The sequence below is a fragment of the Phallusia mammillata genome, chromosome 6, assembly GCF_965637545.1.
Source record: "Phallusia mammillata chromosome 6, kaPhaMamm4.hap1.1, whole genome shotgun sequence".
In the NCBI taxonomy this organism is placed as follows: domain Eukaryota; kingdom Metazoa; phylum Chordata; class Ascidiacea; order Phlebobranchia; family Ascidiidae; genus Phallusia; species Phallusia mammillata.
Window position 1 is genome coordinate 6,527,613 of NC_137257.1, and position 27,903 is coordinate 6,555,515.

Sequence of the window (27,903 nt, forward strand, 5' to 3'; positions counted from 1 at the left end):
GTCCGATTACGTCGGCGTTTTCACAACAAACGCTAAAAAAGTATAGATGAAGAGGGTCGATCTTGAAGTTAACCAAATCATACTTACCTGACGGGGGCCTTCACCGTGATCAGGCCGGCGGTGGGCCCAAGGCGAGGCTTAGCCATTGCACTTTGGCCTAGCTGACCCTTGCGATTACCCCAAATGTGGGTAACTCGGCCGTACAATTTCTGTTAGTGGGGTCTGCGTTCGCGCTAACCCCGTATTATTCTTAATCAATCGCTTGTTCTCTCTGGTCAGTTTGCTTCCTGCTGCTCTTCGCGCTTTCTCTCCCAGACAGGCGTAATTGCCGACCCGGGGAGCGTCGCATCGCCATAGCAATGTGTCTGCAACGCATAGCTACGTATCTGATTGAATGTATATCAGAAAAATATTATTGCCATGCACCTGGTGACGTCATATATTCGTAAATATAATTTGAATTAGAACACAACAAAGCTGTCATGGCTATAGTGCCAGGGGAGTCGAATGACGACTGCTACTCGATCGTTTTGGTCCTCGGAAAAACGTTTCGCGCTGCACTGAGCCCCCAGCAAACAGAAGTTGTACAGGTGAGGCTCTGGTTGGCCTAAATATATGTTTAGGCATCGCTTCTCGGCTCTTTAGAGCTAAGATCAAGTGTAGTATCTGTTCTTCTCAGTTTAATACCTGGGACGCAAGCGATTCGCTTGCATGTCTTTGTATTAACCTGATTTTTGGACAGGGGGTATGGTGCCGAGGCTTGCCTCGCCCTGCCCACGGGTTGTCCTGGTATTGCACTACCTCCAGGCACGGCCCACATTCCCACTTTGGTGGGAAAATCAAGCAATTCATCCCAGTTCTTCGTCGTATATTGTTGTAAACCCTCTTTTCTCACCTCGTAGCCAACATTTTCATGCGCTAAAACCGTCGCAAGCCTGCTGTTCTAATTACTACGTACCGTACCACCCGCCGATTGGGAAACAATCGGGCGTAGAGAAAACGTCCGATTACGTCGGCGTTTTCACAACAAACGCTAAAAAAGTATAGATGAAGAGGGTCGATCTTGAAGTTAACCAAATCATACTTACCTGACGGGGGCCTTCACCGTGATCAGGCCGGCGGTGGGCCCAAGGCGAGGCTTAGCCATTGCACTTTGGCCTAGCTGACCCTTGCGATTACCCCAAATGTGGGTAACTCGGCCGTACAATTTCTGTTAGTGGGGTCTGCGTTCGCGCTAACCCCGTATTATTCTTAATCAATCGCTTGTTCTCTCTGGTCAGTTTGCTTCCTGCTGCTCTTCGCGCTTTCTCTCCCAGACAGGCGTAATTGCCGACCCGGGGAGCGTCGCATCGCCATAGCAATGTGTCTGCAACGCATAGCTACGTATCTGATTGAATGTATATCAGAAAAATATTATTGCCATGCACCTGGTGACGTCATATATTCGTAAATATAATTTGAATTAGAACACAACAAAGCTGTCATGGCTATAGTGCCAGGGGAGTCGAATGACGACTGCTACTCGATCGTTTTGGTCCTCGGAAAAACGTTTCGCGCTGCACTGAGCCCCCAGCAAACAGAAGTTGTACAGGTGAGGCTCTGGTTGGCCTAAATATATGTTTAGGCATCGCTTCTCGGCTCTTTAGAGCTAAGATCAAGTGTAGTATCTGTTCTTCTCAGTTTAATACCTGGGACGCAAGCGATTCGCTTGCATGTCTTTGTATTAACCTGATTTTTGGACAGGGGGTATGGTGCCGAGGCTTGCCTCGCCCTGCCCACGGGTTGTCCTGGTATTGCACTACCTCCAGGCACGGCCCACATTCCCACTTTGGTGGGAAAATCAAGCAATTCATCCCAGTTCTTCGTCGTATATTGTTGTAAACCCTCTTTTCTCACCTCGTAGCCAACATTTTCATGCGCTAAAACCGTCGCAAGCCTGCTGTTCTAATTACTACGTACCGTACCACCCGCCGATTGGGAAACAATCGGGCGTAGAGAAAACGTCCGATTACGTCGGCGTTTTCACAACAAACGCTAAAAAAGTATAGATGAAGAGGGTCGATCTTGAAGTTAACCAAATCATACTTACCTGACGGGGGCCTTCACCGTGATCAGGCCGGCGGTGGGCCCAAGGCGAGGCTTAGCCATTGCACTTTGGCCTAGCTGACCCTTGCGATTACCCCAAATGTGGGTAACTCGGCCGTACAATTTCTGTTAGTGGGGTCTGCGTTCGCGCTAACCCCGTATTATTCTTAATCAATCGCTTGTTCTCTCTGGTCAGTTTGCTTCCTGCTGCTCTTCGCGCTTTCTCTCCCAGACAGGCGTAATTGCCGACCCGGGGAGCGTCGCATCGCCATAGCAATGTGTCTGCAACGCATAGCTACGTATCTGATTGAATGTATATCAGAAAAATATTATTGCCATGCACCTGGTGACGTCATATATTCGTAAATATAATTTGAATTAGAACACAACAAAGCTGTCATGGCTATAGTGCCAGGGGAGTCGAATGACGACTGCTACTCGATCGTTTTGGTCCTCGGAAAAACGTTTCGCGCTGCACTGAGCCCCCAGCAAACAGAAGTTGTACAGGTGAGGCTCTGGTTGGCCTAAATATATGTTTAGGCATCGCTTCTCGGCTCTTTAGAGCTAAGATCAAGTGTAGTATCTGTTCTTCTCAGTTTAATACCTGGGACGCAAGCGATTCGCTTGCATGTCTTTGTATTAACCTGATTTTTGGACAGGGGGTATGGTGCCGAGGCTTGCCTCGCCCTGCCCACGGGTTGTCCTGGTATTGCACTACCTCCAGGCACGGCCCACATTCCCACTTTGGTGGGAAAATCAAGCAATTCATCCCAGTTCTTCGTCGTATATTGTTGTAAACCCTCTTTTCTCACCTCGTAGCCAACATTTTCATGCGCTAAAACCGTCGCAAGCCTGCTGTTCTAATTACTACGTACCGTACCACCCGCCGATTGGGAAACAATCGGGCGTAGAGAAAACGTCCGATTACGTCGGCGTTTTCACAACAAACGCTAAAAAAGTATAGATGAAGAGGGTCGATCTTGAAGTTAACCAAATCATACTTACCTGACGGGGGCCTTCACCGTGATCAGGCCGGCGGTGGGCCCAAGGCGAGGCTTAGCCATTGCACTTTGGCCTAGCTGACCCTTGCGATTACCCCAAATGTGGGTAACTCGGCCGTACAATTTCTGTTAGTGGGGTCTGCGTTCGCGCTAACCCCGTATTATTCTTAATCAATCGCTTGTTCTCTCTGGTCAGTTTGCTTCCTGCTGCTCTTCGCGCTTTCTCTCCCAGACAGGCGTAATTGCCGACCCGGGGAGCGTCGCATCGCCATAGCAATGTGTCTGCAACGCATAGCTACGTATCTGATTGAATGTATATCAGAAAAATATTATTGCCATGCACCTGGTGACGTCATATATTCGTAAATATAATTTGAATTAGAACACAACAAAGCTGTCATGGCTATAGTGCCAGGGGAGTCGAATGACGACTGCTACTCGATCGTTTTGGTCCTCGGAAAAACGTTTCGCGCTGCACTGAGCCCCCAGCAAACAGAAGTTGTACAGGTGAGGCTCTGGTTGGCCTAAATATATGTTTAGGCATCGCTTCTCGGCTCTTTAGAGCTAAGATCAAGTGTAGTATCTGTTCTTCTCAGTTTAATACCTGGGACGCAAGCGATTCGCTTGCATGTCTTTGTATTAACCTGATTTTTGGACAGGGGGTATGGTGCCGAGGCTTGCCTCGCCCTGCCCACGGGTTGTCCTGGTATTGCACTACCTCCAGGCACGGCCCACATTCCCACTTTGGTGGGAAAATCAAGCAATTCATCCCAGTTCTTCGTCGTATATTGTTGTAAACCCTCTTTTCTCACCTCGTAGCCAACATTTTCATGCGCTAAAACCGTCGCAAGCCTGCTGTTCTAATTACTACGTACCGTACCACCCGCCGATTGGGAAACAATCGGGCGTAGAGAAAACGTCCGATTACGTCGGCGTTTTCACAACAAACGCTAAAAAAGTATAGATGAAGAGGGTCGATCTTGAAGTTAACCAAATCATACTTACCTGACGGGGGCCTTCACCGTGATCAGGCCGGCGGTGGGCCCAAGGCGAGGCTTAGCCATTGCACTTTGGCCTAGCTGACCCTTGCGATTACCCCAAATGTGGGTAACTCGGCCGTACAATTTCTGTTAGTGGGGTCTGCGTTCGCGCTAACCCCGTATTATTCTTAATCAATCGCTTGTTCTCTCTGGTCAGTTTGCTTCCTGCTGCTCTTCGCGCTTTCTCTCCCAGACAGGCGTAATTGCCGACCCGGGGAGCGTCGCATCGCCATAGCAATGTGTCTGCAACGCATAGCTACGTATCTGATTGAATGTATATCAGAAAAATATTATTGCCATGCACCTGGTGACGTCATATATTCGTAAATATAATTTGAATTAGAACACAACAAAGCTGTCATGGCTATAGTGCCAGGGGAGTCGAATGACGACTGCTACTCGATCGTTTTGGTCCTCGGAAAAACGTTTCGCGCTGCACTGAGCCCCCAGCAAACAGAAGTTGTACAGGTGAGGCTCTGGTTGGCCTAAATATATGTTTAGGCATCGCTTCTCGGCTCTTTAGAGCTAAGATCAAGTGTAGTATCTGTTCTTCTCAGTTTAATACCTGGGACGCAAGCGATTCGCTTGCATGTCTTTGTATTAACCTGATTTTTGGACAGGGGGTATGGTGCCGAGGCTTGCCTCGCCCTGCCCACGGGTTGTCCTGGTATTGCACTACCTCCAGGCACGGCCCACATTCCCACTTTGGTGGGAAAATCAAGCAATTCATCCCAGTTCTTCGTCGTATATTGTTGTAAACCCTCTTTTCTCACCTCGTAGCCAACATTTTCATGCGCTAAAACCGTCGCAAGCCTGCTGTTCTAATTACTACGTACCGTACCACCCGCCGATTGGGAAACAATCGGGCGTAGAGAAAACGTCCGATTACGTCGGCGTTTTCACAACAAACGCTAAAAAAGTATAGATGAAGAGGGTCGATCTTGAAGTTAACCAAATCATACTTACCTGACGGGGGCCTTCACCGTGATCAGGCCGGCGGTGGGCCCAAGGCGAGGCTTAGCCATTGCACTTTGGCCTAGCTGACCCTTGCGATTACCCCAAATGTGGGTAACTCGGCCGTACAATTTCTGTTAGTGGGGTCTGCGTTCGCGCTAACCCCGTATTATTCTTAATCAATCGCTTGTTCTCTCTGGTCAGTTTGCTTCCTGCTGCTCTTCGCGCTTTCTCTCCCAGACAGGCGTAATTGCCGACCCGGGGAGCGTCGCATCGCCATAGCAATGTGTCTGCAACGCATAGCTACGTATCTGATTGAATGTATATCAGAAAAATATTATTGCCATGCACCTGGTGACGTCATATATTCGTAAATATAATTTGAATTAGAACACAACAAAGCTGTCATGGCTATAGTGCCAGGGGAGTCGAATGACGACTGCTACTCGATCGTTTTGGTCCTCGGAAAAACGTTTCGCGCTGCACTGAGCCCCCAGCAAACAGAAGTTGTACAGGTGAGGCTCTGGTTGGCCTAAATATATGTTTAGGCATCGCTTCTCGGCTCTTTAGAGCTAAGATCAAGTGTAGTATCTGTTCTTCTCAGTTTAATACCTGGGACGCAAGCGATTCGCTTGCATGTCTTTGTATTAACCTGATTTTTGGACAGGGGGTATGGTGCCGAGGCTTGCCTCGCCCTGCCCACGGGTTGTCCTGGTATTGCACTACCTCCAGGCACGGCCCACATTCCCACTTTGGTGGGAAAATCAAGCAATTCATCCCAGTTCTTCGTCGTATATTGTTGTAAACCCTCTTTTCTCACCTCGTAGCCAACATTTTCATGCGCTAAAACCGTCGCAAGCCTGCTGTTCTAATTACTACGTACCGTACCACCCGCCGATTGGGAAACAATCGGGCGTAGAGAAAACGTCCGATTACGTCGGCGTTTTCACAACAAACGCTAAAAAAGTATAGATGAAGAGGGTCGATCTTGAAGTTAACCAAATCATACTTACCTGACGGGGGCCTTCACCGTGATCAGGCCGGCGGTGGGCCCAAGGCGAGGCTTAGCCATTGCACTTTGGCCTAGCTGACCCTTGCGATTACCCCAAATGTGGGTAACTCGGCCGTACAATTTCTGTTAGTGGGGTCTGCGTTCGCGCTAACCCCGTATTATTCTTAATCAATCGCTTGTTCTCTCTGGTCAGTTTGCTTCCTGCTGCTCTTCGCGCTTTCTCTCCCAGACAGGCGTAATTGCCGACCCGGGGAGCGTCGCATCGCCATAGCAATGTGTCTGCAACGCATAGCTACGTATCTGATTGAATGTATATCAGAAAAATATTATTGCCATGCACCTGGTGACGTCATATATTCGTAAATATAATTTGAATTAGAACACAACAAAGCTGTCATGGCTATAGTGCCAGGGGAGTCGAATGACGACTGCTACTCGATCGTTTTGGTCCTCGGAAAAACGTTTCGCGCTGCACTGAGCCCCCAGCAAACAGAAGTTGTACAGGTGAGGCTCTGGTTGGCCTAAATATATGTTTAGGCATCGCTTCTCGGCTCTTTAGAGCTAAGATCAAGTGTAGTATCTGTTCTTCTCAGTTTAATACCTGGGACGCAAGCGATTCGCTTGCATGTCTTTGTATTAACCTGATTTTTGGACAGGGGGTATGGTGCCGAGGCTTGCCTCGCCCTGCCCACGGGTTGTCCTGGTATTGCACTACCTCCAGGCACGGCCCACATTCCCACTTTGGTGGGAAAATCAAGCAATTCATCCCAGTTCTTCGTCGTATATTGTTGTAAACCCTCTTTTCTCACCTCGTAGCCAACATTTTCATGCGCTAAAACCGTCGCAAGCCTGCTGTTCTAATTACTACGTACCGTACCACCCGCCGATTGGGAAACAATCGGGCGTAGAGAAAACGTCCGATTACGTCGGCGTTTTCACAACAAACGCTAAAAAAGTATAGATGAAGAGGGTCGATCTTGAAGTTAACCAAATCATACTTACCTGACGGGGGCCTTCACCGTGATCAGGCCGGCGGTGGGCCCAAGGCGAGGCTTAGCCATTGCACTTTGGCCTAGCTGACCCTTGCGATTACCCCAAATGTGGGTAACTCGGCCGTACAATTTCTGTTAGTGGGGTCTGCGTTCGCGCTAACCCCGTATTATTCTTAATCAATCGCTTGTTCTCTCTGGTCAGTTTGCTTCCTGCTGCTCTTCGCGCTTTCTCTCCCAGACAGGCGTAATTGCCGACCCGGGGAGCGTCGCATCGCCATAGCAATGTGTCTGCAACGCATAGCTACGTATCTGATTGAATGTATATCAGAAAAATATTATTGCCATGCACCTGGTGACGTCATATATTCGTAAATATAATTTGAATTAGAACACAACAAAGCTGTCATGGCTATAGTGCCAGGGGAGTCGAATGACGACTGCTACTCGATCGTTTTGGTCCTCGGAAAAACGTTTCGCGCTGCACTGAGCCCCCAGCAAACAGAAGTTGTACAGGTGAGGCTCTGGTTGGCCTAAATATATGTTTAGGCATCGCTTCTCGGCTCTTTAGAGCTAAGATCAAGTGTAGTATCTGTTCTTCTCAGTTTAATACCTGGGACGCAAGCGATTCGCTTGCATGTCTTTGTATTAACCTGATTTTTGGACAGGGGGTATGGTGCCGAGGCTTGCCTCGCCCTGCCCACGGGTTGTCCTGGTATTGCACTACCTCCAGGCACGGCCCACATTCCCACTTTGGTGGGAAAATCAAGCAATTCATCCCAGTTCTTCGTCGTATATTGTTGTAAACCCTCTTTTCTCACCTCGTAGCCAACATTTTCATGCGCTAAAACCGTCGCAAGCCTGCTGTTCTAATTACTACGTACCGTACCACCCGCCGATTGGGAAACAATCGGGCGTAGAGAAAACGTCCGATTACGTCGGCGTTTTCACAACAAACGCTAAAAAAGTATAGATGAAGAGGGTCGATCTTGAAGTTAACCAAATCATACTTACCTGACGGGGGCCTTCACCGTGATCAGGCCGGAGGTGGGCCCAAGGCGAGGCTTAGCCATTGCACTTTGGCCTAGCTGACCCTTGCGATTACCCCAAATGTGGGTAACTCGGCCGTACAATTTCTGTTAGTGGGGTCTGCGTTCGCGCTAACCCCGTATTATTCTTAATCAATCGCTTGTTCTCTCTGGTCAGTTTGCTTCCTGCTGCTCTTCGCGCTTTCTCTCCCAGACAGGCGTAATTGCCGACCCGGGGAGCGTCGCATCGCCATAGCAATGTGTCTGCAACGCATAGCTACGTATCTGATTGAATGTATATCAGAAAAATATTATTGCCATGCACCTGGTGACGTCATATATTCGTAAATATAATTTGAATTAGAACACAACAAAGCTGTCATGGCTATAGTGCCAGGGGAGTCGAATGACGACTGCTACTCGATCGTTTTGGTCCTCGGAAAAACGTTTCGCGCTGCACTGAGCCCCCAGCAAACAGAAGTTGTACAGGTGAGGCTCTGGTTGGCCTAAATATATGTTTAGGCATCGCTTCTCGGCTCTTTAGAGCTAAGATCAAGTGTAGTATCTGTTCTTCTCAGTTTAATACCTGGGACGCAAGCGATTCGCTTGCATGTCTTTGTATTAACCTGATTTTTGGACAGGGGGTATGGTGCCGAGGCTTGCCTCGCCCTGCCCACGGGTTGTCCTGGTATTGCACTACCTCCAGGCACGGCCCACATTCCCACTTTGGTGGGAAAATCAAGCAATTCATCCCAGTTCTTCGTCGTATATTGTTGTAAACCCTCTTTTCTCACCTCGTAGCCAACATTTTCATGCGCTAAAACCGTCGCAAGCCTGCTGTTCTAATTACTACGTACCGTACCACCCGCCGATTGGGAAACAATCGGGCGTAGAGAAAACGTCCGATTACGTCGGCGTTTTCACAACAAACGCTAAAAAAGTATAGATGAAGAGGGTCGATCTTGAAGTTAACCAAATCATACTTACCTGACGGGGGCCTTCACCGTGATCAGGCCGGCGGTGGGCCCAAGGCGAGGCTTAGCCATTGCACTTTGGCCTAGCTGACCCTTGCGATTACCCCAAATGTGGGTAACTCGGCCGTACAATTTCTGTTAGTGGGGTCTGCGTTCGCGCTAACCCCGTATTATTCTTAATCAATCGCTTGTTCTCTCTGGTCAGTTTGCTTCCTGCTGCTCTTCGCGCTTTCTCTCCCAGACAGGCGTAATTGCCGACCCGGGGAGCGTCGCATCGCCATTGCAATGTGTCTGCAACGCATAGCTACGTATCTGATTGAATGTATATCAGAAAAATATTATTGCCATGCACCTGGTGACGTCATATATTCGTAAATATAATTTGAATTAGAACACAACAAAGCTGTCATGGCTATAGTGCCAGGGGAGTCGAATGACGACTGCTACTCGATCGTTTTGGTCCTCGGAAAAACGTTTCGCGCTGCACTGAGCCCCCAGCAAACAGAAGTTGTACAGGTGAGGCTCTGGTTGGCCTAAATATATGTTTAGGCATCGCTTCTCGGCTCTTTAGAGCTAAGATCAAGTGTAGTATCTGTTCTTCTCAGTTTAATACCTGGGACGCAAGCGATTCGCTTGCATGTCTTTGTATTAACCTGATTTTTGGACAGGGGGTATGGTGCCGAGGCTTGCCTCGCCCTGCCCACGGGTTGTCCTGGTATTGCACTACCTCCAGGCACGGCCCACATTCCCACTTTGGTGGGAAAATCAAGCAATTCATCCCAGTTCTTCGTCGTATATTGTTGTAAACCCTCTTTTCTCACCTCGTAGCCAACATTTTCATGCGCTAAAACCGTCGCAAGCCTGCTGTTCTAATTACTACGTACCGTACCACCCGCCGATTGGGAAACAATCGGGCGTAGAGAAAACGTCCGATTACGTCGGCGTTTTCACAACAAACGCTAAAAAAGTATAGATGAAGAGGGTCGATCTTGAAGTTAACCAAATCATACTTACCTGACGGGGGCCTTCACCGTGATCAGGCCGGCGGTGGGCCCAAGGCGAGGCTTAGCCATTGCACTTTGGCCTAGCTGACCCTTGCGATTACCCCAAATGTGGGTAACTCGGCCGTACAATTTCTGTTAGTGGGGTCTGCGTTCGCGCTAACCCCGTATTATTCTTAATCAATCGCTTGTTCTCTCTGGTCAGTTTGCTTCCTGCTGCTCTTCGCGCTTTCTCTCCCAGACAGGCGTAATTGCCGACCCGGGGAGCGTCGCATCGCCATTGCAATGTGTCTGCAACGCATAGCTACGTATCTGATTGAATGTATATCAGAAAAATATTATTGCCATGCACCTGGTGACGTCATATATTCGTAAATATAATTTGAATTAGAACACAACAAAGCTGTCATGGCTATAGTGCCAGGGGAGTCGAATGACGACTGCTACTCGATCGTTTTGGTCCTCGGAAAAACGTTTCGCGCTGCACTGAGCCCCCAGCAAACAGAAGTTGTACAGGTGAGGCTCTGGTTGGCCTAAATATATGTTTAGGCATCGCTTCTCGGCTCTTTAGAGCTAAGATCAAGTGTAGTATCTGTTCTTCTCAGTTTAATACCTGGGACGCAAGCGATTCGCTTGCATGTCTTTGTATTAACCTGATTTTTGGACAGGGGGTATGGTGCCGAGGCTTGCCTCGCCCTGCCCACGGGTTGTCCTGGTATTGCACTACCTCCAGGCACGGCCCACATTCCCACTTTGGTGGGAAAATCAAGCAATTCATCCCAGTTCTTCGTCGTATATTGTTGTAAACCCTCTTTTCTCACCTCGTAGCCAACATTTTCATGCGCTAAAACCGTCGCAAGCCTGCTGTTCTAATTACTACGTACCGTACCACCCGCCGATTGGGAAACAATCGGGCGTAGAGAAAACGTCCGATTACGTCGGCGTTTTCACAACAAACGCTAAAAAAGTATAGATGAAGAGGGTCGATCTTGAAGTTAACCAAATCATACTTACCTGACGGGGGCCTTCACCGTGATCAGGCCGGCGGTGGGCCCAAGGCGAGGCTTAGCCATTGCACTTTGGCCTAGCTGACCCTTGCGATTACCCCAAATGTGGGTAACTCGGCCGTACAATTTCTGTTAGTGGGGTCTGCGTTCGCGCTAACCCCGTATTATTCTTAATCAATCGCTTGTTCTCTCTGGTCAGTTTGCTTCCTGCTGCTCTTCGCGCTTTCTCTCCCAGACAGGCGTAATTGCCGACCCGGGGAGCGTCGCATCGCCATAGCAATGTGTCTGCAACGCATAGCTACGTATCTGATTGAATGTATATCAGAAAAATATTATTGCCATGCACCTGGTGACGTCATATATTCGTAAATATAATTTGAATTAGAACACAACAAAGCTGTCATGGCTATAGTGCCAGGGGAGTCGAATGACGACTGCTACTCGATCGTTTTGGTCCTCGGAAAAACGTTTCGCGCTGCACTGAGCCCCCAGCAAACAGAAGTTGTACAGGTGAGGCTCTGGTTGGCCTAAATATATGTTTAGGCATCGCTTCTCGGCTCTTTAGAGCTAAGATCAAGTGTAGTATCTGTTCTTCTCAGTTTAATACCTGGGACGCAAGCGATTCGCTTGCATGTCTTTGTATTAACCTGATTTTTGGACAGGGGGTATGGTGCCGAGGCTTGCCTCGCCCTGCCCACGGGTTGTCCTGGTATTGCACTACCTCCAGGCACGGCCCACATTCCCACTTTGGTGGGAAAATCAAGCAATTCATCCCAGTTCTTCGTCGTATATTGTTGTAAACCCTCTTTTCTCACCTCGTAGCCAACATTTTCATGCGCTAAAACCGTCGCAAGCCTGCTGTTCTAATTACTACGTACCGTACCACCCGCCGATTGGGAAACAATCGGGCGTAGAGAAAACGTCCGATTACGTCGGCGTTTTCACAACAAACGCTAAAAAAGTATAGATGAAGAGGGTCGATCTTGAAGTTAACCAAATCATACTTACCTGACGGGGGCCTTCACCGTGATCAGGCCGGCGGTGGGCCCAAGGCGAGGCTTAGCCATTGCACTTTGGCCTAGCTGACCCTTGCGATTACCCCAAATGTGGGTAACTCGGCCGTACAATTTCTGTTAGTGGGGTCTGCGTTCGCGCTAACCCCGTATTATTCTTAATCAATCGCTTGTTCTCTCTGGTCAGTTTGCTTCCTGCTGCTCTTCGCGCTTTCTCTCCCAGACAGGCGTAATTGCCGACCCGGGGAGCGTCGCATCGCCATTGCAATGTGTCTGCAACGCATAGCTACGTATCTGATTGAATGTATATCAGAAAAATATTATTGCCATGCACCTGGTGACGTCATATATTCGTAAATATAATTTGAATTAGAACACAACAAAGCTGTCATGGCTATAGTGCCAGGGGAGTCGAATGACGACTGCTACTCGATCGTTTTGGTCCTCGGAAAAACGTTTCGCGCTGCACTGAGCCCCCAGCAAACAGAAGTTGTACAGGTGAGGCTCTGGTTGGCCTAAATATATGTTTAGGCATCGCTTCTCGGCTCTTTAGAGCTAAGATCAAGTGTAGTATCTGTTCTTCTCAGTTTAATACCTGGGACGCAAGCGATTCGCTTGCATGTCTTTGTATTAACCTGATTTTTGGACAGGGGGTATGGTGCCGAGGCTTGCCTCGCCCTGCCCACGGGTTGTCCTGGTATTGCACTACCTCCAGGCACGGCCCACATTCCCACTTTGGTGGGAAAATCAAGCAATTCATCCCAGTTCTTCGTCGTATATTGTTGTAAACCCTCTTTTCTCACCTCGTAGCCAACATTTTCATGCGCTAAAACCGTCGCAAGCCTGCTGTTCTAATTACTACGTACCGTACCACCCGCCGATTGGGAAACAATCGGGCGTAGAGAAAACGTCCGATTACGTCGGCGTTTTCACAACAAACGCTAAAAAAGTATAGATGAAGAGGGTCGATCTTGAAGTTAACCAAATCATACTTACCTGACGGGGGCCTTCACCGTGATCAGGCCGGCGGTGGGCCCAAGGCGAGGCTTAGCCATTGCACTTTGGCCTAGCTGACCCTTGCGATTACCCCAAATGTGGGTAACTCGGCCGTACAATTTCTGTTAGTGGGGTCTGCGTTCGCGCTAACCCCGTATTATTCTTAATCAATCGCTTGTTCTCTCTGGTCAGTTTGCTTCCTGCTGCTCTTCGCGCTTTCTCTCCCAGACAGGCGTAATTGCCGACCCGGGGAGCGTCGCATCGCCATAGCAATGTGTCTGCAACGCATAGCTACGTATCTGATTGAATGTATATCAGAAAAATATTATTGCCATGCACCTGGTGACGTCATATATTCGTAAATATAATTTGAATTAGAACACAACAAAGCTGTCATGGCTATAGTGCCAGGGGAGTCGAATGACGACTGCTACTCGATCGTTTTGGTCCTCGGAAAAACGTTTCGCGCTGCACTGAGCCCCCAGCAAACAGAAGTTGTACAGGTGAGGCTCTGGTTGGCCTAAATATATGTTTAGGCATCGCTTCTCGGCTCTTTAGAGCTAAGATCAAGTGTAGTATCTGTTCTTCTCAGTTTAATACCTGGGACGCAAGCGATTCGCTTGCATGTCTTTGTATTAACCTGATTTTTGGACAGGGGGTATGGTGCCGAGGCTTGCCTCGCCCTGCCCACGGGTTGTCCTGGTATTGCACTACCTCCAGGCACGGCCCACATTCCCACTTTGGTGGGAAAATCAAGCAATTCATCCCAGTTCTTCGTCGTATATTGTTGTAAACCCTCTTTTCTCACCTCGTAGCCAACATTTTCATGCGCTAAAACCGTCGCAAGCCTGCTGTTCTAATTACTACGTACCGTACCACCCGCCGATTGGGAAACAATCGGGCGTAGAGAAAACGTCCGATTACGTCGGCGTTTTCACAACAAACGCTAAAAAAGTATAGATGAAGAGGGTCGATCTTGAAGTTAACCAAATCATACTTACCTGACGGGGGCCTTCACCGTGATCAGGCCGGCGGTGGGCCCAAGGCGAGGCTTAGCCATTGCACTTTGGCCTAGCTGACCCTTGCGATTACCCCAAATGTGGGTAACTCGGCCGTACAATTTCTGTTAGTGGGGTCTGCGTTCGCGCTAACCCCGTATTATTCTTAATCAATCGCTTGTTCTCTCTGGTCAGTTTGCTTCCTGCTGCTCTTCGCGCTTTCTCTCCCAGACAGGCGTAATTGCCGACCCGGGGAGCGTCGCATCGCCATAGCAATGTGTCTGCAACGCATAGCTACGTATCTGATTGAATGTATATCAGAAAAATATTATTGCCATGCACCTGGTGACGTCATATATTCGTAAATATAATTTGAATTAGAACACAACAAAGCTGTCATGGCTATAGTGCCAGGGGAGTCGAATGACGACTGCTACTCGATCGTTTTGGTCCTCGGAAAAACGTTTCGCGCTGCACTGAGCCCCCAGCAAACAGAAGTTGTACAGGTGAGGCTCTGGTTGGCCTAAATATATGTTTAGGCATCGCTTCTCGGCTCTTTAGAGCTAAGATCAAGTGTAGTATCTGTTCTTCTCAGTTTAATACCTGGGACGCAAGCGATTCGCTTGCATGTCTTTGTATTAACCTGATTTTTGGACAGGGGGTATGGTGCCGAGGCTTGCCTCGCCCTGCCCACGGGTTGTCCTGGTATTGCACTACCTCCAGGCACGGCCCACATTCCCACTTTGGTGGGAAAATCAAGCAATTCATCCCAGTTCTTCGTCGTATATTGTTGTAAACCCTCTTTTCTCACCTCGTAGCCAACATTTTCATGCGCTAAAACCGTCGCAAGCCTGCTGTTCTAATTACTACGTACCGTACCACCCGCCGATTGGGAAACAATCGGGCGTAGAGAAAACGTCCGATTACGTCGGCGTTTTCACAACAAACGCTAAAAAAGTATAGATGAAGAGGGTCGATCTTGAAGTTAACCAAATCATACTTACCTGACGGGGGCCTTCACCGTGATCAGGCCGGCGGTGGGCCCAAGGCGAGGCTTAGCCATTGCACTTTGGCCTAGCTGACCCTTGCGATTACCCCAAATGTGGGTAACTCGGCCGTACAATTTCTGTTAGTGGGGTCTGCGTTCGCGCTAACCCCGTATTATTCTTAATCAATCGCTTGTTCTCTCTGGTCAGTTTGCTTCCTGCTGCTCTTCGCGCTTTCTCTCCCAGACAGGCGTAATTGCCGACCCGGGGAGCGTCGCATCGCCATAGCAATGTGTCTGCAACGCATAGCTACGTATCTGATTGAATGTATATCAGAAAAATATTATTGCCATGCACCTGGTGACGTCATATATTCGTAAATATAATTTGAATTAGAACACAACAAAGCTGTCATGGCTATAGTGCCAGGGGAGTCGAATGACGACTGCTACTCGATCGTTTTGGTCCTCGGAAAAACGTTTCGCGCTGCACTGAGCCCCCAGCAAACAGAAGTTGTACAGGTGAGGCTCTGGTTGGCCTAAATATATGTTTAGGCATCGCTTCTCGGCTCTTTAGAGCTAAGATCAAGTGTAGTATCTGTTCTTCTCAGTTTAATACCTGGGACGCAAGCGATTCGCTTGCATGTCTTTGTATTAACCTGATTTTTGGACAGGGGGTATGGTGCCGAGGCTTGCCTCGCCCTGCCCACGGGTTGTCCTGGTATTGCACTACCTCCAGGCACGGCCCACATTCCCACTTTGGTGGGAAAATCAAGCAATTCATCCCAGTTCTTCGTCGTATATTGTTGTAAACCCTCTTTTCTCACCTCGTAGCCAACATTTTCATGCGCTAAAACCGTCGCAAGCCTGCTGTTCTAATTACTACGTACCGTACCACCCGCCGATTGGGAAACAATCGGGCGTAGAGAAAACGTCCGATTACGTCGGCGTTTTCACAACAAACGCTAAAAAAGTATAGATGAAGAGGGTCGATCTTGAAGTTAACCAAATCATACTTACCTGACGGGGGCCTTCACCGTGATCAGGCCGGCGGTGGGCCCAAGGCGAGGCTTAGCCATTGCACTTTGGCCTAGCTGACCCTTGCGATTACCCCAAATGTGGGTAACTCGGCCGTACAATTTCTGTTAGTGGGGTCTGCGTTCGCGCTAACCCCGTATTATTCTTAATCAATCGCTTGTTCTCTCTGGTCAGTTTGCTTCCTGCTGCTCTTCGCGCTTTCTCTCCCAGACAGGCGTAATTGCCGACCCGGGGAGCGTCGCATCGCCATAGCAATGTGTCTGCAACGCATAGCTACGTATCTGATTGAATGTATATCAGAAAAATATTATTGCCATGCACCTGGTGACGTCATATATTCGTAAATATAATTTGAATTAGAACACAACAAAGCTGTCATGGCTATAGTGCCAGGGGAGTCGAATGACGACTGCTACTCGATCGTTTTGGTCCTCGGAAAAACGTTTCGCGCTGCACTGAGCCCCCAGCAAACAGAAGTTGTACAGGTGAGGCTCTGGTTGGCCTAAATATATGTTTAGGCATCGCTTCTCGGCTCTTTAGAGCTAAGATCAAGTGTAGTATCTGTTCTTCTCAGTTTAATACCTGGGACGCAAGCGATTCGCTTGCATGTCTTTGTATTAACCTGATTTTTGGACAGGGGGTATGGTGCCGAGGCTTGCCTCGCCCTGCCCACGGGTTGTCCTGGTATTGCACTACCTCCAGGCACGGCCCACATTCCCACTTTGGTGGGAAAATCAAGCAATTCATCCCAGTTCTTCGTCGTATATTGTTGTAAACCCTCTTTTCTCACCTCGTAGCCAACATTTTCATGCGCTAAAACCGTCGCAAGCCTGCTGTTCTAATTACTACGTACCGTACCACCCGCCGATTGGGAAACAATCGGGCGTAGAGAAAACGTCCGATTACGTCGGCGTTTTCACAACAAACGCTAAAAAAGTATAGATGAAGAGGGTCGATCTTGAAGTTAACCAAATCATACTTACCTGACGGGGGCCTTCACCGTGATCAGGCCGGCGGTGGGCCCAAGGCGAGGCTTAGCCATTGCACTTTGGCCTAGCTGACCCTTGCGATTACCCCAAATGTGGGTAACTCGGCCGTACAATTTCTGTTAGTGGGGTCTGCGTTCGCGCTAACCCCGTATTATTCTTAATCAATCGCTTGTTCTCTCTGGTCAGTTTGCTTCCTGCTGCTCTTCGCGCTTTCTCTCCCAGACAGGCGTAATTGCCGACCCGGGGAGCGTCGCATCGCCATAGCAATGTGTCTGCAACGCATAGCTACGTATCTGATTGAATGTATATCAGAAAAATATTATTGCCATGCACCTGGTGACGTCATATATTCGTAAATATAATTTGAATTAGAACACAACAAAGCTGTCATGGCTATAGTGCCAGGGGAGTCGAATGACGACTGCTACTCGATCGTTTTGGTCCTCGGAAAAACGTTTCGCGCTGCACTGAGCCCCCAGCAAACAGAAGTTGTACAGGTGAGGCTCTGGTTGGCCTAAATATATGTTTAGGCATCGCTTCTCGGCTCTTTAGAGCTAAGATCAAGTGTAGTATCTGTTCTTCTCAGTTTAATACCTGGGACGCAAGCGATTCGCTTGCATGTCTTTGTATTAACCTGATTTTTGGACAGGGGGTATGGTGCCGAGGCTTGCCTCGCCCTGCCCACGGGTTGTCCTGGTATTGCACTACCTCCAGGCACGGCCCACATTCCCACTTTGGTGGGAAAATCAAGCAATTCATCCCAGTTCTTCGTCGTATATTGTTGTAAACCCTCTTTTCTCACCTCGTAGCCAACATTTTCATGCGCTAAAACCGTCGCAAGCCTGCTGTTCTAATTACTACGTACCGTACCACCCGCCGATTGGGAAACAATCGGGCGTAGAGAAAACGTCCGATTACGTCGGCGTTTTCACAACAAACGCTAAAAAAGTATAGATGAAGAGGGTCGATCTTGAAGTTAACCAAATCATACTTACCTGACGGGGGCCTTCACCGTGATCAGGCCGGCGGTGGGCCCAAGGCGAGGCTTAGCCATTGCACTTTGGCCTAGCTGACCCTTGCGATTACCCCAAATGTGGGTAACTCGGCCGTACAATTTCTGTTAGTGGGGTCTGCGTTCGCGCTAACCCCGTATTATTCTTAATCAATCGCTTGTTCTCTCTGGTCAGTTTGCTTCCTGCTGCTCTTCGCGCTTTCTCTCCCAGACAGGCGTAATTGCCGACCCGGGGAGCGTCGCATCGCCATAGCAATGTGTCTGCAACGCATAGCTACGTATCTGATTGAATGTATATCAGAAAAATATTATTGCCATGCACCTGGTGACGTCATATATTCGTAAATATAATTTGAATTAGAACACAACAAAGCTGTCATGGCTATAGTGCCAGGGGAGTCGAATGACGACTGCTACTCGATCGTTTTGGTCCTCGGAAAAACGTTTCGCGCTGCACTGAGCCCCCAGCAAACAGAAGTTGTACAGGTGAGGCTCTGGTTGGCCTAAATATATGTTTAGGCATCGCTTCTCGGCTCTTTAGAGCTAAGATCAAGTGTAGTATCTGTTCTTCTCAGTTTAATACCTGGGACGCAAGCGATTCGCTTGCATGTCTTTGTATTAACCTGATTTTTGGACAGGGGGTATGGTGCCGAGGCTTGCCTCGCCCTGCCCACGGGTTGTCCTGGTATTGCACTACCTCCAGGCACGGCCCACATTCCCACTTTGGTGGGAAAATCAAGCAATTCATCCCAGTTCTTCGTCGTATATTGTTGTAAACCCTCTTTTCTCACCTCGTAGCCAACATTTTCATGCGCTAAAACCGTCGCAAGCCTGCTGTTCTAATTACTACGTACCGTACCACCCGCCGATTGGGAAACAATCGGGCGTAGAGAAAACGTCCGATTACGTCGGCGTTTTCACAACAAACGCTAAAAAAGTATAGATGAAGAGGGTCGATCTTGAAGTTAACCAAATCATACTTACCTGACGGGGGCCTTCACCGTGATCAGGCCGGCGGTGGGCCCAAGGCGAGGCTTAGCCATTGCACTTTGGCCTAGCTGACCCTTGCGATTACCCCAAATGTGGGTAACTCGGCCGTACAATTTCTGTTAGTGGGGTCTGCGTTCGCGCTAACCCCGTATTATTCTTAATCAATCGCTTGTTCTCTCTGGTCAGTTTGCTTCCTGCTGCTCTTCGCGCTTTCTCTCCCAGACAGGCGTAATTGCCGACCCGGGGAGCGTCGCATCGCCATAGCAATGTGTCTGCAACGCATAGCTACGTATCTGATTGAATGTATATCAGAAAAATATTATTGCCATGCACCTGGTGACGTCATATATTCGTAAATATAATTTGAATTAGAACACAACAAAGCTGTCATGGCTATAGTGCCAGGGGAGTCGAATGACGACTGCTACTCGATCGTTTTGGTCCTCGGAAAAACGTTTCGCGCTGCACTGAGCCCCCAGCAAACAGAAGTTGTACAGGTGAGGCTCTGGTTGGCCTAAATATATGTTTAGGCATCGCTTCTCGGCTCTTTAGAGCTAAGATCAAGTGTAGTATCTGTTCTTCTCAGTTTAATACCTGGGACGCAAGCGATTCGCTTGCATGTCTTTGTATTAACCTGATTTTTGGACAGGGGGTATGGTGCCGAGGCTTGCCTCGCCCTGCCCACGGGTTGTCCTGGTATTGCACTACCTCCAGGCACGGCCCACATTCCCACTTTGGTGGGAAAATCAAGCAATTCATCCCAGTTCTTCGTCGTATATTGTTGTAAACCCTCTTTTCTCACCTCGTAGCCAACATTTTCATGCGCTAAAACCGTCGCAAGCCTGCTGTTCTAATTACTACGTACCGTACCACCCGCCGATTGGGAAACAATCGGGCGTAGAGAAAACGTCCGATTACGTCGGCGTTTTCACAACAAACGCTAAAAAAGTATAGATGAAGAGGGTCGATCTTGAAGTTAACCAAATCATACTTACCTGACGGGGGCCTTCACCGTGATCAGGCCGGCGGTGGGCCCAAGGCGAGGCTTAGCCATTGCACTTTGGCCTAGCTGACCCTTGCGATTACCCCAAATGTGGGTAACTCGGCCGTACAATTTCTGTTAGTGGGGTCTGCGTTCGCGCTAACCCCGTATTATTCTTAATCAATCGCTTGTTCTCTCTGGTCAGTTTGCTTCCTGCTGCTCTTCGCGCTTTCTCTCCCAGACAGGCGTAATTGCCGACCCGGGGAGCGTCGCATCGCCATAGCAATGTGTCTGCAACGCATAGCTACGTATCTGATTGAATGTATATCAGAAAAATATTATTGCCATGCACCTGGTGACGTCATATATTCGTAAATATAATTTGAATTAGAACACAACAAAGCTGTCATGGCTATAGTGCCAGGGGAGTCGAATGACGACTGCTACTCGATCGTTTTGGTCCTCGGAAAAACGTTTCGCGCTGCACTGAGCCCCCAGCAAACAGAAGTTGTACAGGTGAGGCTCTGGTTGGCCTAAATATATGTTTAGGCATCGCTTCTCGGCTCTTTAGAGCTAAGATCAAGTGTAGTATCTGTTCTTCTCAGTTTAATACCTGGGACGCAAGCGATTCGCTTGCATGTCTTTGTATTAACCTGATTTTTGGACAGGGGGTATGGTGCCGAGGCTTGCCTCGCCCTGCCCACGGGTTGTCCTGGTATTGCACTACCTCCAGGCACGGCCCACATTCCCACTTTGGTGGGAAAATCAAGCAATTCATCCCAGTTCTTCGTCGTATATTGTTGTAAACCCTCTTTTCTCACCTCGTAGCCAACATTTTCATGCGCTAAAACCGTCGCAAGCCTGCTGTTCTAATTACTACGTACCGTACCACCCGCCGATTGGGAAACAATCGGGCGTAGAGAAAACGTCCGATTACGTCGGCGTTTTCACAACAAACGCTAAAAAAGTATAGATGAAGAGGGTCGATCTTGAAGTTAACCAAATCATACTTACCTGACGGGGGCCTTCACCGTGATCAGGCCGGCGGTGGGCCCAAGGCGAGGCTTAGCCATTGCACTTTGGCCTAGCTGACCCTTGCGATTACCCCAAATGTGGGTAACTCGGCCGTACAATTTCTGTTAGTGGGGTCTGCGTTCGCGCTAACCCCGTATTATTCTTAATCAATCGCTTGTTCTCTCTGGTCAGTTTGCTTCCTGCTGCTCTTCGCGCTTTCTCTCCCAGACAGGCGTAATTGCCGACCCGGGGAGCGTCGCATCGCCATTGCAATGTGTCTGCAACGCATAGCTACGTATCTGATTGAATGTATATCAGAAAAATATTATTGCCATGCACCTGGTGACGTCATATATTCGTAAATATAATTTGAATTAGAACACAACAAAGCTGTCATGGCTATAGTGCCAGGGGAGTCGAATGACGACTGCTACTCGATCGTTTTGGTCCTCGGAAAAACGTTTCGCGCTGCACTGAGCCCCCAGCAAACAGAAGTTGTACAGGTGAGGCTCTGGTTGGCCTAAATATATGTTTAGGCATCGCTTCTCGGCTCTTTAGAGCTAAGATCAAGTGTAGTATCTGTTCTTCTCAGTTTAATACCTGGGACGCAAGCGATTCGCTTGCATGTCTTTGTATTAACCTGATTTTTGGACAGGGGGTATGGTGCCGAGGCTTGCCTCGCCCTGCCCACGGGTTGTCCTGGTATTGCACTACCTCCAGGCACGGCCCACATTCCCACTTTGGTGGGAAAATCAAGCAATTCATCCCAGTTCTTCGTCGTATATTGTTGTAAACCCTCTTTTCTCACCTCGTAGCCAACATTTTCATGCGCTAAAACCGTCGCAAGCCTGCTGTTCTAATTACTACGTACCGTACCACCCGCCGATTGGGAAACAATCGGGCGTAGAGAAAACGTCCGATTACGTCGGCGTTTTCACAACAAACGCTAAAAAAGTATAGATGAAGAGGGTCGATCTTGAAGTTAACCAAATCATACTTACCTGACGGGGGCCTTCACCGTGATCAGGCCGGCGGTGGGCCCAAGGCGAGGCTTAGCCATTGCACTTTGGCCTAGCTGACCCTTGCGATTACCCCAAATGTGGGTAACTCGGCCGTACAATTTCTGTTAGTGGGGTCTGCGTTCGCGCTAACCCCGTATTATTCTTAATCAATCGCTTGTTCTCTCTGGTCAGTTTGCTTCCTGCTGCTCTTCGCGCTTTCTCTCCCAGACAGGCGTAATTGCCGACCCGGGGAGCGTCGCATCGCCATTGCAATGTGTCTGCAACGCATAGCTACGTATCTGATTGAATGTATATCAGAAAAATATTATTGCCATGCACCTGGTGACGTCATATATTCGTAAATATAATTTGAATTAGAACACAACAAAGCTGTCATGGCTATAGTGCCAGGGGAGTCGAATGACGACTGCTACTCGATCGTTTTGGTCCTCGGAAAAACGTTTCGCGCTGCACTGAGCCCCCAGCAAACAGAAGTTGTACAGGTGAGGCTCTGGTTGGCCTAAATATATGTTTAGGCATCGCTTCTCGGCTCTTTAGAGCTAAGATCAAGTGTAGTATCTGTTCTTCTCAGTTTAATACCTGGGACGCAAGCGATTCGCTTGCATGTCTTTGTATTAACCTGATTTTTGGACAGGGGGTATGGTGCCGAGGCTTGCCTCGCCCTGCCCACGGGTTGTCCTGGTATTGCACTACCTCCAGGCACGGCCCACATTCCCACTTTGGTGGGAAAATCAAGCAATTCATCCCAGTTCTTCGTCGTATATTGTTGTAAACCCTCTTTTCTCACCTCGTAGCCAACATTTTCATGCGCTAAAACCGTCGCAAGCCTGCTGTTCTAATTACTACGTACCGTACCACCCGCCGATTGGGAAACAATCGGGCGTAGAGAAAACGTCCGATTACGTCGGCGTTTTCACAACAAACGCTAAAAAAGTATAGATGAAGAGGGTCGATCTTGAAGTTAACCAAATCATACTTACCTGACGGGGGCCTTCACCGTGATCAGGCCGGCGGTGGGCCCAAGGCGAGGCTTAGCCATTGCACTTTGGCCTAGCTGACCCTTGCGATTACCCCAAATGTGGGTAACTCGGCCGTACAATTTCTGTTAGTGGGGTCTGCGTTCGCGCTAACCCCGTATTATTCTTAATCAATCGCTTGTTCTCTCTGGTCAGTTTGCTTCCTGCTGCTCTTCGCGCTTTCTCTCCCAGACAGGCGTAATTGCCGACCCGGGGAGCGTCGCATCGCCATAGCAATGTGTCTGCAACGCATAGCTACGTATCTGATTGAATGTATATCAGAAAAATATTATTGCCATGCACCTGGTGACGTCATATATTCGTAAATATAATTTGAATTAGAACACAACAAAGCTGTCATGGCTATAGTGCCAGGGGAGTCGAATGACGACTGCTACTCGATCGTTTTGGTCCTCGGAAAAACGTTTCGCGCTGCACTGAGCCCCCAGCAAACAGAAGTTGTACAGGTGAGGCTCTGGTTGGCCTAAATATATGTTTAGGCATCGCTTCTCGGCTCTTTAGAGCTAAGATCAAGTGTAGTATCTGTTCTTCTCAGTTTAATACCTGGGACGCAAGCGATTCGCTTGCATGTCTTTGTATTAACCTGATTTTTGGACAGGGGGTATGGTGCCGAGGCTTGCCTCGCCCTGCCCACGGGTTGTCCTGGTATTGCACTACCTCCAGGCACGGCCCACATTCCCACTTTGGTGGGAAAATCAAGCAATTCATCCCAGTTCTTCGTCGTATATTGTTGTAAACCCTCTTTTCTCACCTCGTAGCCAACATTTTCATGCGCTAAAACCGTCGCAAGCCTGCTGTTCTAATTACTACGTACCGTACCACCCGCCGATTGGGAAACAATCGGGCGTAGAGAAAACGTCCGATTACGTCGGCGTTTTCACAACAAACGCTAAAAAAGTATAGATGAAGAGGGTCGATCTTGAAGTTAACCAAATCATACTTACCTGACGGGGGCCTTCACCGTGATCAGGCCGGCGGTGGGCCCAAGGCGAGGCTTAGCCATTGCACTTTGGCCTAGCTGACCCTTGCGATTACCCCAAATGTGGGTAACTCGGCCGTACAATTTCTGTTAGTGGGGTCTGCGTTCGCGCTAACCCCGTATTATTCTTAATCAATCGCTTGTTCTCTCTGGTCAGTTTGCTTCCTGCTGCTCTTCGCGCTTTCTCTCCCAGACAGGCGTAATTGCCGACCCGGGGAGCGTCGCATCGCCATAGCAATGTGTCTGCAACGCATAGCTACGTATCTGATTGAATGTATATCAGAAAAATATTATTGCCATGCACCTGGTGACGTCATATATTCGTAAATATAATTTGAATTAGAACACAACAAAGCTGTCATGGCTATAGTGCCAGGGGAGTCGAATGACGACTGCTACTCGATCGTTTTGGTCCTCGGAAAAACGTTTCGCGCTGCACTGAGCCCCCAGCAAACAGAAGTTGTACAGGTGAGGCTCTGGTTGGCCTAAATATATGTTTAGGCATCGCTTCTCGGCTCTTTAGAGCTAAGATCAAGTGTAGTATCTGTTCTTCTCAGTTTAATACCTGGGACGCAAGCGATTCGCTTGCATGTCTTTGTATTAACCTGATTTTTGGACAGGGGGTATGGTGCCGAGGCTTGCCTCGCCCTGCCCACGGGTTGTCCTGGTATTGCACTACCTCCAGGCACGGCCCACATTCCCACTTTGGTGGGAAAATCAAGCAATTCATCCCAGTTCTTCGTCGTATATTGTTGTAAACCCTCTTTTCTCACCTCGTAGCCAACATTTTCATGCGCTAAAACCGTCGCAAGCCTGCTGTTCTAATTACTACGTACCGTACCACCCGCCGATTGGGAAACAATCGGGCGTAGAGAAAACGTCCGATTACGTCGGCGTTTTCACAACAAACGCTAAAAAAGTATAGATGAAGAGGGTCGATCTTGAAGTTAACCAAATCATACTTACCTGACGGGGGCCTTCACCGTGATCAGGCCGGCGGTGGGCCCAAGGCGAGGCTTAGCCATTGCACTTTGGCCTAGCTGACCCTTGCGATTACCCCAAATGTGGGTAACTCGGCCGTACAATTTCTGTTAGTGGGGTCTGCGTTCGCGCTAACCCCGTATTATTCTTAATCAATCGCTTGTTCTCTCTGGTCAGTTTGCTTCCTGCTGCTCTTCGCGCTTTCTCTCCCAGACAGGCGTAATTGCCGACCCGGGGAGCGTCGCATCGCCATAGCAATGTGTCTGCAACGCATAGCTACGTATCTGATTGAATGTATATCAGAAAAATATTATTGCCATGCACCTGGTGACGTCATATATTCGTAAATATAATTTGAATTAGAACACAACAAAGCTGTCATGGCTATAGTGCCAGGGGAGTCGAATGACGACTGCTACTCGATCGTTTTGGTCCTCGGAAAAACGTTTCGCGCTGCACTGAGCCCCCAGCAAACAGAAGTTGTACAGGTGAGGCTCTGGTTGGCCTAAATATATGTTTAGGCATCGCTTCTCGGCTCTTTAGAGCTAAGATCAAGTGTAGTATCTGTTCTTCTCAGTTTAATACCTGGGACGCAAGCGATTCGCTTGCATGTCTTTGTATTAACCTGATTTTTGGACAGGGGGTATGGTGCCGAGGCTTGCCTCGCCCTGCCCACGGGTTGTCCTGGTATTGCACTACCTCCAGGCACGGCCCACATTCCCACTTTGGTGGGAAAATCAAGCAATTCATCCCAGTTCTTCGTCGTATATTGTTGTAAACCCTCTTTTCTCACCTCGTAGCCAACATTTTCATGCGCTAAAACCGTCGCAAGCCTGCTGTTCTAATTACTACGTACCGTACCACCCGCCGATTGGGAAACAATCGGGCGTAGAGAAAACGTCCGATTACGTCGGCGTTTTCACAACAAACGCTAAAAAAGTATAGATGAAGAGGGTCGATCTTGAAGTTAACCAAATCATACTTACCTGACGGGGGCCTTCACCGTGATCAGGCCGGCGGTGGGCCCAAGGCGAGGCTTAGCCATTGCACTTTGGCCTAGCTGACCCTTGCGATTACCCCAAATGTGGGTAACTCGGCCGTACAATTTCTGTTAGTGGGGTCTGCGTTCGCGCTAACCCCGTATTATTCTTAATCAATCAATGGCTTGTTCTCTCTGGTCAGTTTGCTTCCTGCTGCTCTTCGCGCTTTCTCTCCCAGACAGGCGTAATTGCCGACCCGGGGAGCGTCGCATCGCCATAGCAATGTGTCTGCAACGCATAGCTACGTATCTGATTGAATGTATATCAGAAAAATATTATTGCCATGCACCTGGTGACGTCATATATTCGTAAATATAATTTGAATTAGAACACAACAAAGCTGTCATGGCTATAGTGCCAGGGGAGTCGAATGACGACTGCTACTCGATCGTTTTGGTCCTCGGAAAAACGTTTCGCGCTGCACTGAGCCCCCAGCAAACAGAAGTTGTACAGGTGAGGCTCTGGTTGGCCTAAATATATGTTTAGGCATCGCTTCTCGGCTCTTTAGAGCTAAGATCAAGTGTAGTATCTGTTCTTCTCAGTTTAATACCTGGGACGCAAGCGATTCGCTTGCATGTCTTTGTATTAACCTGATTTTTGGACAGGGGGTATGGTGCCGAGGCTTGCCTCGCCCTGCCCACGGGTTGTCCTGGTATTGCACTACCTCCAGGCACGGCCCACATTCCCACTTTGGTGGGAAAATCAAGCAATTCATCCCAGTTCTTCGTCGTATATTGTTGTAAACCCTCTTTTCTCACCTCGTAGCCAACATTTTCATGCGCTAAAACCGTCGCAAGCCTGCTGTTCTAATTACTACGTACCGTACCACCCGCCGATTGGGAAACAATCGGGCGTAGAGAAAACGTCCGATTACGTCGGCGTTTTCACAACAAACGCTAAAAAAGTATAGATGAAGAGGGTCGATCTTGAAGTTAACCAAATCATACTTACCTGACGGGGGCCTTCACCGTGATCAGGCCGGCGGTGGGCCCAAGGCGAGGCTTAGCCATTGCACTTTGGCCTAGCTGACCCTTGCGATTACCCCAAATGTGGGTAACTCGGCCGTACAATTTCTGTTAGTGGGGTCTGCGTTCGCGCTAACCCCGTATTATTCTTAATCAATCAATGGCTTGTTCTCTCTGGTCAGTTTGCTTCCTGCTGCTCTTCGCGCTTTCTCTCCCAGACAGGCGTAATTGCCGACCCGGGGAGCGTCGCATCGCCATAGCAATGTGTCTGCAACGCATAGCTACGTATCTGATTGAATGTATATCAGAAAAATATTATTGCCATGCACCTGGTGACGTCATATATTCGTAAATATAATTTGAATTAGAACACAACAAAGCTGTCATGGCTATAGTGCCAGGGGAGTCGAATGACGACTGCTACTCGATCGTTTTGGTCCTCGGAAAAACGTTTCGCGCTGCACTGAGCCCCCAGCAAACAGAAGTTGTACAGGTGAGGCTCTGGTTGGCCTAAATATATGTTTAGGCATCGCTTCTCGGCTCTTTAGAGCTAAGATCAAGTGTAGTATCTGTTCTTCTCAGTTTAATACCTGGGACGCAAGCGATTCGCTTGCATGTCTTTGTATTAACCTGATTTTTGGACAGGGGGTATGGTGCCGAGGCTTGCCTCGCCCTGCCCACGGGTTGTCCTGGTATTGCACTACCTCCAGGCACGGCCCACATTCCCACTTTGGTGGGAAAATCAAGCAATTCATCCCAGTTCTTCGTCGT

General features: G+C 48.8%; 56 non-coding genes across 56 annotated transcripts; all 56 read left to right on the forward strand.

Annotated features, from left to right (window-relative positions):
* The first annotated feature begins 79 nt into the window (after positions 1-79).
* Positions 80-243, forward strand: LOC145235081 (U1 spliceosomal RNA). The gene has a single exon (XR_013861589.1). It is a non-coding gene; the product is annotated as a U1 spliceosomal RNA (small nuclear RNA).
* Positions 244-625: 382 nt separating this feature from the next.
* LOC145235205 (U2 spliceosomal RNA) lies at positions 626-823 on the forward strand. The gene has a single exon (XR_013861708.1). It is a non-coding gene; the product is annotated as a U2 spliceosomal RNA (small nuclear RNA).
* Positions 824-1,080: 257 nt separating this feature from the next.
* LOC145235082 (U1 spliceosomal RNA) lies at positions 1,081-1,244 on the forward strand. The gene has a single exon (XR_013861590.1). It is a non-coding gene; the product is annotated as a U1 spliceosomal RNA (small nuclear RNA).
* Positions 1,245-1,626: 382 nt separating this feature from the next.
* On the forward strand, positions 1,627-1,824 carry LOC145235206 (U2 spliceosomal RNA). The gene has a single exon (XR_013861709.1). It is a non-coding gene; the product is annotated as a U2 spliceosomal RNA (small nuclear RNA).
* Positions 1,825-2,081: 257 nt separating this feature from the next.
* On the forward strand, positions 2,082-2,245 carry LOC145235084 (U1 spliceosomal RNA). Its single transcript, XR_013861591.1, has one exon. It is a non-coding gene; the product is annotated as a U1 spliceosomal RNA (small nuclear RNA).
* A 382-nt stretch (positions 2,246-2,627) lies between these two features.
* Positions 2,628-2,825, forward strand: LOC145235208 (U2 spliceosomal RNA). Its single transcript, XR_013861711.1, has one exon. It is a non-coding gene; the product is annotated as a U2 spliceosomal RNA (small nuclear RNA).
* Positions 2,826-3,082: 257 nt separating this feature from the next.
* Positions 3,083-3,246, forward strand: LOC145235085 (U1 spliceosomal RNA). Its single transcript, XR_013861592.1, has one exon. It is a non-coding gene; the product is annotated as a U1 spliceosomal RNA (small nuclear RNA).
* A 382-nt stretch (positions 3,247-3,628) lies between these two features.
* On the forward strand, positions 3,629-3,826 carry LOC145235209 (U2 spliceosomal RNA). The gene has a single exon (XR_013861712.1). It is a non-coding gene; the product is annotated as a U2 spliceosomal RNA (small nuclear RNA).
* Positions 3,827-4,083: 257 nt separating this feature from the next.
* LOC145235086 (U1 spliceosomal RNA) lies at positions 4,084-4,247 on the forward strand. Its single transcript, XR_013861593.1, has one exon. It is a non-coding gene; the product is annotated as a U1 spliceosomal RNA (small nuclear RNA).
* A 382-nt stretch (positions 4,248-4,629) lies between these two features.
* LOC145235210 (U2 spliceosomal RNA) lies at positions 4,630-4,827 on the forward strand. The gene has a single exon (XR_013861713.1). It is a non-coding gene; the product is annotated as a U2 spliceosomal RNA (small nuclear RNA).
* A 257-nt stretch (positions 4,828-5,084) lies between these two features.
* On the forward strand, positions 5,085-5,248 carry LOC145235087 (U1 spliceosomal RNA). Its single transcript, XR_013861594.1, has one exon. It is a non-coding gene; the product is annotated as a U1 spliceosomal RNA (small nuclear RNA).
* Positions 5,249-5,630: 382 nt separating this feature from the next.
* On the forward strand, positions 5,631-5,828 carry LOC145235211 (U2 spliceosomal RNA). Its single transcript, XR_013861714.1, has one exon. It is a non-coding gene; the product is annotated as a U2 spliceosomal RNA (small nuclear RNA).
* Positions 5,829-6,085: 257 nt separating this feature from the next.
* On the forward strand, positions 6,086-6,249 carry LOC145235088 (U1 spliceosomal RNA). Its single transcript, XR_013861595.1, has one exon. It is a non-coding gene; the product is annotated as a U1 spliceosomal RNA (small nuclear RNA).
* Positions 6,250-6,631: 382 nt separating this feature from the next.
* Positions 6,632-6,829, forward strand: LOC145235212 (U2 spliceosomal RNA). Its single transcript, XR_013861715.1, has one exon. It is a non-coding gene; the product is annotated as a U2 spliceosomal RNA (small nuclear RNA).
* Positions 6,830-7,086: 257 nt separating this feature from the next.
* LOC145235089 (U1 spliceosomal RNA) lies at positions 7,087-7,250 on the forward strand. Its single transcript, XR_013861596.1, has one exon. It is a non-coding gene; the product is annotated as a U1 spliceosomal RNA (small nuclear RNA).
* A 382-nt stretch (positions 7,251-7,632) lies between these two features.
* Positions 7,633-7,830, forward strand: LOC145235213 (U2 spliceosomal RNA). Its single transcript, XR_013861716.1, has one exon. It is a non-coding gene; the product is annotated as a U2 spliceosomal RNA (small nuclear RNA).
* Positions 7,831-8,087: 257 nt separating this feature from the next.
* LOC145235150 (U1 spliceosomal RNA) lies at positions 8,088-8,251 on the forward strand. The gene has a single exon (XR_013861656.1). It is a non-coding gene; the product is annotated as a U1 spliceosomal RNA (small nuclear RNA).
* A 382-nt stretch (positions 8,252-8,633) lies between these two features.
* Positions 8,634-8,831, forward strand: LOC145235214 (U2 spliceosomal RNA). The gene has a single exon (XR_013861717.1). It is a non-coding gene; the product is annotated as a U2 spliceosomal RNA (small nuclear RNA).
* A 257-nt stretch (positions 8,832-9,088) lies between these two features.
* Positions 9,089-9,252, forward strand: LOC145235090 (U1 spliceosomal RNA). Its single transcript, XR_013861597.1, has one exon. It is a non-coding gene; the product is annotated as a U1 spliceosomal RNA (small nuclear RNA).
* Positions 9,253-9,634: 382 nt separating this feature from the next.
* LOC145235215 (U2 spliceosomal RNA) lies at positions 9,635-9,832 on the forward strand. The gene has a single exon (XR_013861718.1). It is a non-coding gene; the product is annotated as a U2 spliceosomal RNA (small nuclear RNA).
* Positions 9,833-10,089: 257 nt separating this feature from the next.
* On the forward strand, positions 10,090-10,253 carry LOC145235091 (U1 spliceosomal RNA). Its single transcript, XR_013861598.1, has one exon. It is a non-coding gene; the product is annotated as a U1 spliceosomal RNA (small nuclear RNA).
* Positions 10,254-10,635: 382 nt separating this feature from the next.
* LOC145235216 (U2 spliceosomal RNA) lies at positions 10,636-10,833 on the forward strand. The gene has a single exon (XR_013861719.1). It is a non-coding gene; the product is annotated as a U2 spliceosomal RNA (small nuclear RNA).
* A 257-nt stretch (positions 10,834-11,090) lies between these two features.
* LOC145235093 (U1 spliceosomal RNA) lies at positions 11,091-11,254 on the forward strand. Its single transcript, XR_013861600.1, has one exon. It is a non-coding gene; the product is annotated as a U1 spliceosomal RNA (small nuclear RNA).
* A 382-nt stretch (positions 11,255-11,636) lies between these two features.
* LOC145235217 (U2 spliceosomal RNA) lies at positions 11,637-11,834 on the forward strand. Its single transcript, XR_013861720.1, has one exon. It is a non-coding gene; the product is annotated as a U2 spliceosomal RNA (small nuclear RNA).
* Positions 11,835-12,091: 257 nt separating this feature from the next.
* On the forward strand, positions 12,092-12,255 carry LOC145235094 (U1 spliceosomal RNA). Its single transcript, XR_013861601.1, has one exon. It is a non-coding gene; the product is annotated as a U1 spliceosomal RNA (small nuclear RNA).
* Positions 12,256-12,637: 382 nt separating this feature from the next.
* LOC145235220 (U2 spliceosomal RNA) lies at positions 12,638-12,835 on the forward strand. The gene has a single exon (XR_013861722.1). It is a non-coding gene; the product is annotated as a U2 spliceosomal RNA (small nuclear RNA).
* Positions 12,836-13,092: 257 nt separating this feature from the next.
* On the forward strand, positions 13,093-13,256 carry LOC145235095 (U1 spliceosomal RNA). The gene has a single exon (XR_013861602.1). It is a non-coding gene; the product is annotated as a U1 spliceosomal RNA (small nuclear RNA).
* A 382-nt stretch (positions 13,257-13,638) lies between these two features.
* On the forward strand, positions 13,639-13,836 carry LOC145235221 (U2 spliceosomal RNA). Its single transcript, XR_013861723.1, has one exon. It is a non-coding gene; the product is annotated as a U2 spliceosomal RNA (small nuclear RNA).
* Positions 13,837-14,093: 257 nt separating this feature from the next.
* On the forward strand, positions 14,094-14,257 carry LOC145235096 (U1 spliceosomal RNA). Its single transcript, XR_013861603.1, has one exon. It is a non-coding gene; the product is annotated as a U1 spliceosomal RNA (small nuclear RNA).
* Positions 14,258-14,639: 382 nt separating this feature from the next.
* LOC145235222 (U2 spliceosomal RNA) lies at positions 14,640-14,837 on the forward strand. The gene has a single exon (XR_013861724.1). It is a non-coding gene; the product is annotated as a U2 spliceosomal RNA (small nuclear RNA).
* A 257-nt stretch (positions 14,838-15,094) lies between these two features.
* On the forward strand, positions 15,095-15,258 carry LOC145235097 (U1 spliceosomal RNA). The gene has a single exon (XR_013861604.1). It is a non-coding gene; the product is annotated as a U1 spliceosomal RNA (small nuclear RNA).
* Positions 15,259-15,640: 382 nt separating this feature from the next.
* On the forward strand, positions 15,641-15,838 carry LOC145235223 (U2 spliceosomal RNA). The gene has a single exon (XR_013861725.1). It is a non-coding gene; the product is annotated as a U2 spliceosomal RNA (small nuclear RNA).
* Positions 15,839-16,095: 257 nt separating this feature from the next.
* On the forward strand, positions 16,096-16,259 carry LOC145235098 (U1 spliceosomal RNA). The gene has a single exon (XR_013861605.1). It is a non-coding gene; the product is annotated as a U1 spliceosomal RNA (small nuclear RNA).
* A 382-nt stretch (positions 16,260-16,641) lies between these two features.
* On the forward strand, positions 16,642-16,839 carry LOC145235224 (U2 spliceosomal RNA). Its single transcript, XR_013861726.1, has one exon. It is a non-coding gene; the product is annotated as a U2 spliceosomal RNA (small nuclear RNA).
* Positions 16,840-17,096: 257 nt separating this feature from the next.
* LOC145235099 (U1 spliceosomal RNA) lies at positions 17,097-17,260 on the forward strand. The gene has a single exon (XR_013861606.1). It is a non-coding gene; the product is annotated as a U1 spliceosomal RNA (small nuclear RNA).
* Positions 17,261-17,642: 382 nt separating this feature from the next.
* Positions 17,643-17,840, forward strand: LOC145235225 (U2 spliceosomal RNA). The gene has a single exon (XR_013861727.1). It is a non-coding gene; the product is annotated as a U2 spliceosomal RNA (small nuclear RNA).
* Positions 17,841-18,097: 257 nt separating this feature from the next.
* Positions 18,098-18,261, forward strand: LOC145235100 (U1 spliceosomal RNA). The gene has a single exon (XR_013861607.1). It is a non-coding gene; the product is annotated as a U1 spliceosomal RNA (small nuclear RNA).
* Positions 18,262-18,643: 382 nt separating this feature from the next.
* On the forward strand, positions 18,644-18,841 carry LOC145235226 (U2 spliceosomal RNA). Its single transcript, XR_013861728.1, has one exon. It is a non-coding gene; the product is annotated as a U2 spliceosomal RNA (small nuclear RNA).
* Positions 18,842-19,098: 257 nt separating this feature from the next.
* Positions 19,099-19,262, forward strand: LOC145235101 (U1 spliceosomal RNA). Its single transcript, XR_013861608.1, has one exon. It is a non-coding gene; the product is annotated as a U1 spliceosomal RNA (small nuclear RNA).
* A 382-nt stretch (positions 19,263-19,644) lies between these two features.
* LOC145235227 (U2 spliceosomal RNA) lies at positions 19,645-19,842 on the forward strand. The gene has a single exon (XR_013861729.1). It is a non-coding gene; the product is annotated as a U2 spliceosomal RNA (small nuclear RNA).
* A 257-nt stretch (positions 19,843-20,099) lies between these two features.
* On the forward strand, positions 20,100-20,263 carry LOC145235102 (U1 spliceosomal RNA). The gene has a single exon (XR_013861609.1). It is a non-coding gene; the product is annotated as a U1 spliceosomal RNA (small nuclear RNA).
* A 382-nt stretch (positions 20,264-20,645) lies between these two features.
* Positions 20,646-20,843, forward strand: LOC145235228 (U2 spliceosomal RNA). The gene has a single exon (XR_013861730.1). It is a non-coding gene; the product is annotated as a U2 spliceosomal RNA (small nuclear RNA).
* A 257-nt stretch (positions 20,844-21,100) lies between these two features.
* Positions 21,101-21,264, forward strand: LOC145235104 (U1 spliceosomal RNA). Its single transcript, XR_013861611.1, has one exon. It is a non-coding gene; the product is annotated as a U1 spliceosomal RNA (small nuclear RNA).
* A 382-nt stretch (positions 21,265-21,646) lies between these two features.
* Positions 21,647-21,844, forward strand: LOC145235229 (U2 spliceosomal RNA). The gene has a single exon (XR_013861731.1). It is a non-coding gene; the product is annotated as a U2 spliceosomal RNA (small nuclear RNA).
* Positions 21,845-22,101: 257 nt separating this feature from the next.
* LOC145235105 (U1 spliceosomal RNA) lies at positions 22,102-22,265 on the forward strand. Its single transcript, XR_013861612.1, has one exon. It is a non-coding gene; the product is annotated as a U1 spliceosomal RNA (small nuclear RNA).
* A 382-nt stretch (positions 22,266-22,647) lies between these two features.
* Positions 22,648-22,845, forward strand: LOC145235231 (U2 spliceosomal RNA). The gene has a single exon (XR_013861733.1). It is a non-coding gene; the product is annotated as a U2 spliceosomal RNA (small nuclear RNA).
* Positions 22,846-23,102: 257 nt separating this feature from the next.
* On the forward strand, positions 23,103-23,266 carry LOC145235106 (U1 spliceosomal RNA). Its single transcript, XR_013861613.1, has one exon. It is a non-coding gene; the product is annotated as a U1 spliceosomal RNA (small nuclear RNA).
* A 382-nt stretch (positions 23,267-23,648) lies between these two features.
* On the forward strand, positions 23,649-23,846 carry LOC145235232 (U2 spliceosomal RNA). The gene has a single exon (XR_013861734.1). It is a non-coding gene; the product is annotated as a U2 spliceosomal RNA (small nuclear RNA).
* Positions 23,847-24,103: 257 nt separating this feature from the next.
* On the forward strand, positions 24,104-24,267 carry LOC145235107 (U1 spliceosomal RNA). The gene has a single exon (XR_013861614.1). It is a non-coding gene; the product is annotated as a U1 spliceosomal RNA (small nuclear RNA).
* A 382-nt stretch (positions 24,268-24,649) lies between these two features.
* LOC145235233 (U2 spliceosomal RNA) lies at positions 24,650-24,847 on the forward strand. Its single transcript, XR_013861735.1, has one exon. It is a non-coding gene; the product is annotated as a U2 spliceosomal RNA (small nuclear RNA).
* A 257-nt stretch (positions 24,848-25,104) lies between these two features.
* On the forward strand, positions 25,105-25,268 carry LOC145235108 (U1 spliceosomal RNA). The gene has a single exon (XR_013861615.1). It is a non-coding gene; the product is annotated as a U1 spliceosomal RNA (small nuclear RNA).
* A 382-nt stretch (positions 25,269-25,650) lies between these two features.
* On the forward strand, positions 25,651-25,848 carry LOC145235235 (U2 spliceosomal RNA). Its single transcript, XR_013861736.1, has one exon. It is a non-coding gene; the product is annotated as a U2 spliceosomal RNA (small nuclear RNA).
* Positions 25,849-26,105: 257 nt separating this feature from the next.
* LOC145235110 (U1 spliceosomal RNA) lies at positions 26,106-26,269 on the forward strand. The gene has a single exon (XR_013861616.1). It is a non-coding gene; the product is annotated as a U1 spliceosomal RNA (small nuclear RNA).
* Positions 26,270-26,655: 386 nt separating this feature from the next.
* On the forward strand, positions 26,656-26,853 carry LOC145235236 (U2 spliceosomal RNA). Its single transcript, XR_013861737.1, has one exon. It is a non-coding gene; the product is annotated as a U2 spliceosomal RNA (small nuclear RNA).
* Positions 26,854-27,110: 257 nt separating this feature from the next.
* On the forward strand, positions 27,111-27,274 carry LOC145235111 (U1 spliceosomal RNA). Its single transcript, XR_013861617.1, has one exon. It is a non-coding gene; the product is annotated as a U1 spliceosomal RNA (small nuclear RNA).
* A 386-nt stretch (positions 27,275-27,660) lies between these two features.
* Positions 27,661-27,858, forward strand: LOC145235237 (U2 spliceosomal RNA). The gene has a single exon (XR_013861738.1). It is a non-coding gene; the product is annotated as a U2 spliceosomal RNA (small nuclear RNA).
* Positions 27,859-27,903: the final 45 nt, after the last annotated feature.